Source organism: Ranitomeya variabilis, chromosome 5 (genome assembly GCF_051348905.1).
Source record: "Ranitomeya variabilis isolate aRanVar5 chromosome 5, aRanVar5.hap1, whole genome shotgun sequence".
NCBI classification, from domain to species: domain Eukaryota; kingdom Metazoa; phylum Chordata; class Amphibia; order Anura; family Dendrobatidae; genus Ranitomeya; species Ranitomeya variabilis.
Window position 1 is genome coordinate 169,818,253 of NC_135236.1, and position 8,923 is coordinate 169,827,175.

General features: G+C 50.4%; 1 non-coding gene across 1 annotated transcript; it reads left to right on the top strand.

Moving 5' to 3' along the window:
- Window positions 1–6,262: 6,262 nt before the first annotated feature.
- On the top strand, window positions 6,263–6,335 carry TRNAR-ACG (transfer RNA arginine (anticodon ACG)). Its single transcript has one exon. It is a non-coding gene; the product is annotated as a tRNA-Arg (tRNA).
- The last annotated feature ends 2,588 nt before the right edge of the window (window positions 6,336–8,923 follow it).

Consider the following 8,923-nt stretch of genomic DNA (forward strand, 5'->3'; position numbering starts at 1 on the left):
CAGATTCCTGCAAAAAACGTGGATGAAATCCAACAGAAATAAAGCAGCATTTTTTTTTTTAACCGAATCTATTGAATGGTTATGGGTGAGACTATGCAGTGGAGACTGGTGACATGCTGTGGCTTGAAAATACGCACCGCGGGTGAGTTTACACAGCATCAAATAGAAGCACAGTGGGAATAGGATTTCTATAAATCCCATCCACTGCGCCTTAAAGCTTGAACGCAGCGGTTTGCACGCAACACAGGTGAGCGGTTTCCAAAACGCTGCTATTCCAGATCGTGGGCATGTACCCTGATGCGTTTTCTGCATATTTGAAAGAAAGTAGAATACACAGAAAAAAAAACAAAGCAAAAATGCAATAGTGAAACAAGATTGTTATTGCTTATTTTGGTGCAAAGCCCTGCAGAAAACATGCAGAAAAATATCGTTACTGTATCGTTTACAGTAAACAAATTTACAATGACAGACTGGTACAGACAGAGGGGCGAGGACCCTGTCCTTGTGGACTTACAATCTATGGGATAATGGGGAGGTATGTTTAATGCCACCAAGTTGTAAGATCACATGTGGTTAATGTAAGCTTTGTGCCATTCTAACCACGGTGCAAGGCAAGGATTTGGATTGTAAAACTATTTTTATTTCCCTTAATGTATGTACATGTCCTGGAGATGTAGTATATAAGTTACTCTGCTCCTCCTACAAGCTTTATACACCCCTCACCTCCCTTCCCCCTCCGCAATACACCCCTCACCCCCTCCACTCCCTGCCCCCTCCGCAATACACCCCTCACCCCCAGCTCCCTTCCCCCTCCGCAATACACCCCTCACCCCCAGCTCCCTTCCCCCTCCGCAATACACCCCTCGCCCCCTCCACTCCCTGCCCCCTCCGCAATACACCCCTCACCCTCTCTGCTCCCTCCACAATACACCCCTCACCCCCTCTGCTCCCTGCCCCCTCCACAATACACCCCTCACTCCCTCTGCTCCCTGCCCCCTCCACAATACACACCTCACCCCTCACCTCCTCTGCTCCCTCCACAATACACCCCTCACCCCCTCTGCTCCCTGCCCCCTCCACAATACACACCTCACCTCCTCTGCTCCCTCCACAGTACACCCCTCGCTCCCTCTGCTCCCTCCACAATACACCCCTCACCCCCTCTGCTCCCTGCCCCCTCCACAATACACCCCTCACCCCCTCCACAATACACCCCTCACCCCCTCCACAATACACCCCTCACCCCCTCTGCTCCCTGCCCTCTCCACAATACACCCCTCACCCCCTCTGCTCCCTGCCCTCTCCACAATACACCCCTCACCCCCTCTGCTCCCTGCCCTCTCCACAATACACCCCTCACCCCCTCTGCTCCCTGCCCCCTCCACAATACACACCTCACCCCTCACCTCCTCTGCTCCCTCCACAATACACCCCTCACCCCCTCTGCTCCCTGCCCCCTCCACAATACACACCTCACCTCCTCTGCTCCCTCCACAGTACACCCCTCGCTCCCTCTGCTCCCTCCACAATACACCCCTCACCCCCTCTGCTCCCTGCCCCCTCCACAATACACCCCTCACCCCCTCCACAATACACCCCTCACCCCCTCCACAATACACCCCTCACCCCCTCTGCTCCCTGCCCTCTCCACAATACACCCCTCACCCCCTCTGCTCCCTGCCCCCTCCACAATACACCCCTCACCCCCTCTGCTCCCTGCCCTCTCCACAATACACCCCTCACTCCCTCTGCTCCCTGCCCCCTCCACAATACACCCCTCACCCCCTCTGCTCCCTGCCCCCTCCACAATACACCCCTCACCCCCTCTGCCCCCTCCACAATACACCCCTCACCCCCTCTGCTCCCTGCCCTCTCCACAATACACCCCTCACTCCCTCTGCTCCCTGCCCCCTCCACAATACACACCTCACCTCCTCTGCTCCCTCCACAGTACACCCCTCGCCCCCTCTGCTCCCTCCACAATACACCCCTCACCCCCTCTGCTCCCTGCCCCCTCCACAATACACCCCTCACCCCCTCTGCTCCCTCCACAATACACCCCTCACCCCCTCTGCTCCCTCCACAATACACCCCTCACCCCCTCCACAATACACCCCTCACCCCCTCCACAATACACTCCTCACCCCCTCCACAATACACCCCTCACCCCCTCCACAATACACCCCTCACCCCCTCCACAATACACTCCTCACCCCCTCCACAATACACCCCTCACCCCCTCCACAATACACCCCTCACCCCCTCCACAATACACCCCTCACCCCCTCCACAATACACCCCTCACCCCCTCCACAATACACCCCTCACCCCCTCTGCCCCCTCCACAATACACCCTCACCCTCTGCTCCCTCCACAATATACCCCTCACCCTCTGCTTCCTGCCCCCTCCACAATAGACCCTCTGCTCTATTAGGACAGCATTCTCTCTAATGTCTTGATCAGATTACAACTAAAATATAGGAGCTAGCTTGATTGAGAAAAGAGAGCCATCACACAGACATATAAAAGCTTAGTTTGTTGTTCCAGATTATATCCCGCTTTTTTTTTTGTACAGTCAGGATTGGACCCAAGTCAAAGAATGTACGACTAGACAAATATTGGTAACCATCAAAATTATGGCCAATGTACAGTGTGTACGGAAAGTATTCAGACCCCTTTAAATTTTTCACTGTTTTAGTGCAGCCATTTGGTAAATTTTTTCACATTAATGTACCCCAATGTAATGTACCCAGGCAGTGTCACCTTTGTATTGTCCGGTGACATCAAGCCCTCCGATGTTAGTAATGGAGAGGCGTCTGTAAGAGGCCCCCCATTACTAACTCCATAGTCACATTGTATGAAAACACAGACACCTATAATAAAGTCCTTTAATTGAAAAATTGACACAGTCATTTAATATTCTCAATTAAACCATACTTACTACCTCGCCTAATTCCACCGAAGCCTTCGATCTCCTGTAATAAACCAAAAATAATAAAACAACAATATCCCTCCGTCGTTCTGCCCCACGCCATAATCCATGTCTGGGGGAAAACCAGTCTTCAACCTGGACGGTGCCAAGATGCGACTGTCCAAGCTGCAAACCACTGGAGAATGAACTGCTGCGAGCGCAGCGTCGGTGACGTCACTGAGGCAGTGTTCCCAGCCGGGCTGAACTGCGGCGACATCAGTGACATCCCCGCTAGCACCGTGAGAGATTTTTCTCTGACAACATGGGAACCGTGGCTCTCAGACTGGCGGGGAGGATTTCACCGACGATCAGAAGTGGTGTATGCTGCGCTATCATGCACATCACAGCGCAGCAAACACTGGATGCTCAGGCCCCCCGTTCAAGTGAATGGGGTCCGGGTACTGTTCTGGAACCCGAACTTTTTGTAACTGTTTGGCTGAACCCGCCGAACCCAAACATCCAGGTGTCCGCTCATCTCTAGTCATGTCATCAGAGTCCTTGCATGTTGTAGCCTGTACTAGGGCAGGAACTGCACTAATAATTTCTGCACCCAAGGGATCCCAGTTAGACGAGTAGAACTTTTTTTTTTATTTTTCTGTGTTGGGCACTCAGGGGGGCATAAACAATTTTAAGGGAGCAGTAAAGGGGCATTACGACTTTTTAAGGAGCATCATTTTTAGAGGACATTAAGGGAACAAAGTTATTTTCAAGAGAGCACTTTTGGGTCACAGTTGCTTTTAAGGTGGCACAATGGGGACATAGTAATAAAAGGGACAGCACTATAGAGGAAATATTACTTTTTAATTACTTTACAAAAGGAGCCTACCCAGTCTAAGACAGGGGTCTCTAGCTCAGTTGTGTAAATGGGCTGCATTTAGAAAAAATCTGAGGATGACGAGCTGCATTCCTTGTGGGATGAGGTGTCATTCTCAGTGCTACCATTTTTTTTTCTATACAATGTTATCTCATTTCCATCTTTTGTGTGTCACTATAATCAAAAAGCTACATTTTTCTATTTTCTTTTTAATTGACTGTGCTCATCATATTGGTTATAGTATTGTTTTAGAGCTAAAACGACCTTATAATCTTTATTATAATCTATATAAAAATTAAGATTATAAGGTCGTTTCCTGGATGCGGCAAAACATGATTTTTTTCCCCCTGAATTTGTTCTGCAAGAATCTAGCTTGTATATGTCGATGATGGCAAAATAAGAATAAAAATATGTCCACAACGCCTAGTGAAATGATATAACCAGGGGCGTAACTACCGCGGTCGCAGCGGTCGCCATTGCGACCGGGCCCCGCAGGTCAGGGGCCCCGGGCCGGCAGGTCTGAGCAGGGCCAGGCTGGCCATCGGGCACTTCTGGCAAATGCCAGAAGAGCCGATGCCAGTAGTGGGCCGCTGCACTGTTCCTCCCCCGGAACCCCCCCAGTGCCGCCGCCGCCGCCGCATTTAACTATACCGGCGTCTATGACACCGGTATAGTTCAATGCAATGATGGGAGGAGAGAGCGTCACCTGACGCTTCCTCTCCCATCATTCCCCGCTCTGCCTCTGACAGTACACTGCGGGTGCGCGATGACGTCATATCATCGCGCACCTGCAGTGTCCTGGGCAGACTGCAGCCGCCAGGAGCAGCGCGGGCAAAAGGAAAGGTGAGGAGAGTTTTTTTTTTTTTTTCTTTTTAACCGGACTGTGGGGCCATTATCGGGGGGGGGGGGGGGGGATGAGATGCGGGCTGTGCTCTATATACCCCTGTGCGGGCTGTGCTGTATATACCCCTGTGGGGGCTGTGCTGTATATATCCCTGTGCGGGCTCTGCTGTATATATCCCTGTGCGGGCTGTGCTGTATATACCCCTGTGGGGGCTGTGCTGTATATATCCCTGTGCGGGCTCTGCTGTATATATCCCTGTGCGGGCTCTGCTGTATATACCACTGTGCGGGCTCTGCTGTATATACCACTGTGCGGGCTCTGCTGTATATACCACTGTGCGGGCTCTGCTGTATATAACACTGTGCGGGCTGTGCTCTATATACCACTGTGCGGGCTCTGCTGTATATAACACTGTGCGGGCTGTGCTCTATATACCACTGTGCGGGCTCTGCTGTATATACCACTGTGCGGGCTGTGCTGGATATACCACTGTGCGGGCTCTGCTGTATATACCACTGTGCGGGCTCTGCTGTATATACCACTGTGCGGGCTGTGCTGGATATACCACTGTGCGGGCTCTGCTGTATATACCACTGTGCGGGCTCTGCTGTATATAACACTGTGCGGGCTGTGCTCTATATACCACTGTGCGGGCTCTGCTGTATATAACACTGTGCGGGCTGTGCTGTATATACCACTGTGCGGTCTGTGCTGGATATACCACTGTGCGGGCTGTGCTGGATATACCACTGTGCGGTCTGTGCTGGATATACCACTGTGCGGTCTGTGCTGGATATACCACTGTGCGGTCTGTGCTGGATATACCACTGTGCGGTCTGTGCTGGATATACCACTGTGCGGTCTGTGCTGGATATACCACTGTGCGGTCTGTGCTGGATATACCACTGTGCGGTCTGTGCTGGATATACCACTGTGCGGTCTGTGCTGGATATACCACTGTGAGGGCTGTGCTGGATATACCACTGTGCGGTCTGTGCTGGATATACCACTGTGCGGTCTGTGCTGGATATACCACTGTGAGGGCTGTGCTCTATATACCCCCTGTGCTGGCTGTGCTGTATATACCCCTGTGCGGGCTGTGCTGTATATACCCCTGTGCGGGCTGTGCTGTATATACCCCTGTGCGGGCTGTGCTGGATATACCACTGTGAGGGCTGTGCTGGATATACCACTGTGCGGTCTGTGCTGGATATACCACTGTGCGGTCTGTGCTGGATATACCACTGTGCGGTCTGTGCTGGATATACCACTGTGCGGGCTGTGCTGGATATACCACTGTGCGGGCTGTGCTGGATATACCACTGTGCGGGCTGTGCTGGCACCCAACACCATGTTGCAGTGCAGGAGATTCCTGCAACAGTCCGAGGCGTATCTAGGGGAAGCGGGGCGGGGGAAGGTGGGGGGGTTGCGGGGGCGGGGGAAGGTGGGGGGGTAGGGGGGGGTAGGGGGGGTAGGGGGGGGGGCCCCATTTGGAAGTTCGCACCGGGGCCCATAACTTTGTAGTTACGCCACTGGATATAACATAAGGTACAGATACTTATAATTAAACAAGATGGAAGGAGTGAGGTCCCCTCGTCTTGCAGACTTCATAAGTTCTAGCACCCTGCAGCACGGGCCAGTGGCGCAATGGATAACGCGTCTGACTACGGATCAGAAGATTCTAGGTTCGACTCCTGGCTGGCTCGCAAACTTTTAATACTTAGTAAAATCACAATATGAATGCTAATTGTGAAAAATAAAAGTAGAAAAAAACAGAAACATGTTTAAAAGTCATAATTGTGGTAAAAGCCAGGAATGATCAAACTCAGGAATGTTCAATGCCTCCAAGTTTTAAGAGGTGGTTAACTTCGTAAGCTCAGTGCGATTCTGGCCATTGTGGCAGGCAAGGATTTGGTTTTCCCGGATAGAAGTAAGTTACTCTGCTCCTCACAAGCTTTGTACACCCCTCACCCTCCACAATACACCCTCTCCGCTAACACTCTTTAATGCCTTCCTGATCAGCTTACAACTAGAAATACAGGAGATTGATCAAGTAAAGAGAAGTCGGAGTCATCAAACATAAGGCCGTGTTCACAAGTATAGTAAATATGGCGCCTTTTCCTCATTTTCATTGGGTGGGGAGAGGTGGGAGGAATTCTGCGGCGTTTTACTGTCCAAGCAAAGTGGATGTGATTTATTGAGAATTTATGCCCACTATAGTTTTAAAGATATGGCTTTACTGTGCACTTTTTTTAGTAGGGAAATAAAAAAAAAAAAGTTATGTAAAAACACAATTGCATTTTTATTTTTAGACTCAAAGCTTTTCCGTGTTAAGAGAAGCACATTAAAACACAGATTCAAATCTGAACAAAAACATAAGAAATAAAGGGAAAACCGCATTAAAAAATACACACAGCAAAAATGCAATAATCAGAGAAGTTTGTTAACTGCTTATTTTGGTGCAGATTCCTGCAGAAAACGTGGATAAAATCCAACAGAAAAAAGCAGCATTTATGCCACGTGTGAACACAGCCTGAACAAAGTTCAGTCTGTTCTTTTAACTTATTAAATGGGATAAAAAAAAATGATAATTCATATGAAGCCCAAATTGGTACCACTAAGGCTACTTTCAGACATAGCGCATTTTTGAGCGCTATTTTGCGGGCGCTTTTCAAAAATGCGCAATGTCATTTTCGTCTGCCGGCAAAGTGAATGAGAAATTCACTTTGCCGTTCAGACACACCGCAAAAAAACGCGGCGCTTTTGTCTGCAAACACGCCGGCGTAAAAAGAATTGACATGTCAATTCTTTACGCAGCGGCGTGTCTGCGTATCCCCATAGGGCCCCATATTACCGTCCACACACAGCGCCTTTGTCCTGGGTGTCGGCGTCTTTGTACGGAGGGGTTGACACCCAGGACCGGACGTGACGTCGGACAGGAAGAGGGAAGCCCCTGCCCCCCAGTGAAGCAGCATGGAGTCCTTCAACAGAATGAGCATAAACGTGGGGCTGCTGATCGATTTGGTATGTGTGTGTGTGTGTGTGTGTGTGTGTGTGTGTGTGTGTGTGTGTGTGTGTGTGTGTGTGTGTGTGTGTCCCCATGCGACGCTAGTGCCACCATTGTGCTAAGTCGCCGTATGGGACTACTACTCCCATCCGGTATTAGGATGGGAGAGTTGTCCCTGTGTCCGGCGACTTAGCACAATTGTAAAGTTACACAAAACACCTACACACAATACACATACATGACACACAGTACAGTACATACAACACATAACATAGAGTATATACTCACCAACAGCACACTTGTAGGCGAAGCCCTCGATCCTCCAGGAAAAAATCCAAACATAATAAACCAAATTCATACTCCCTGTCCGCAGAATCCATAAAACGAGTGTCCCACGCCGATCCCCTGCTCTCCGGCGATACACTGCCAGGAGCGAAGCTCCTAGCAGTGTATCGCGTACTGTTCCGGAGTTCAATGGCTCCGGCGTCTCGGTTAACAGCAGTACAGCTGCGTTGAACTTTCCCACGCAGCACTGCCGTTAAGCGAGAGTGCCGGGGTCAATGACCGCCGGTAAACTCGCTCGCGCATGCGCAGTGACACACCGACAGGAACTATGGCTCCTGTCAGTGTGTTGCTGCAGCCGTGGAGAGCAGACATATCTCTGGATGTGTCTGTTCTCCATGGAAAATCTTGATACGTGGCACTTAAATACGTGGCAATTAAATACGTGACACGTGGCACTTATACGTGATACGTGTCACTTAAATACGTGGCACTGAAATACGTGATACGTGGCACTTTGATACGTGGCACGTGTCACTTAAATACGTGGCATGTGGCACTGAAATATGTGGCACGTGGCACTGAAATACGTGATATGTGGCACTTAAATACGTGGCACGTGGCACTGAAATACGTGGCACGTGGCACTGAAATACGTGGCACTGAAATACGTGGCACTGAAATATGTGGCACGTGGCACTTTGATACGTGGCACGTGGCACTTTGATACGTGGCACTTTGATACGTGGCACGTGGCACTGAAATACGTGGCACGTGGCACTGAAATACGTGGCACTGAAATATGTGGCACTGAAATACGTGGCCCTGAAATACGTGGCACGTGGCACTGAAATATGTGGCACGTGGCACTTTGATACGTGGCACGTGGCACTTGGATACGTGGCACTGAAATATGTGGCACTGAAATACGTGATACGTGGCACTGAAATACGTGGCACTGAAATACGTGGCACGTGGCACTGAAATACGTGGCACGTGGCACTG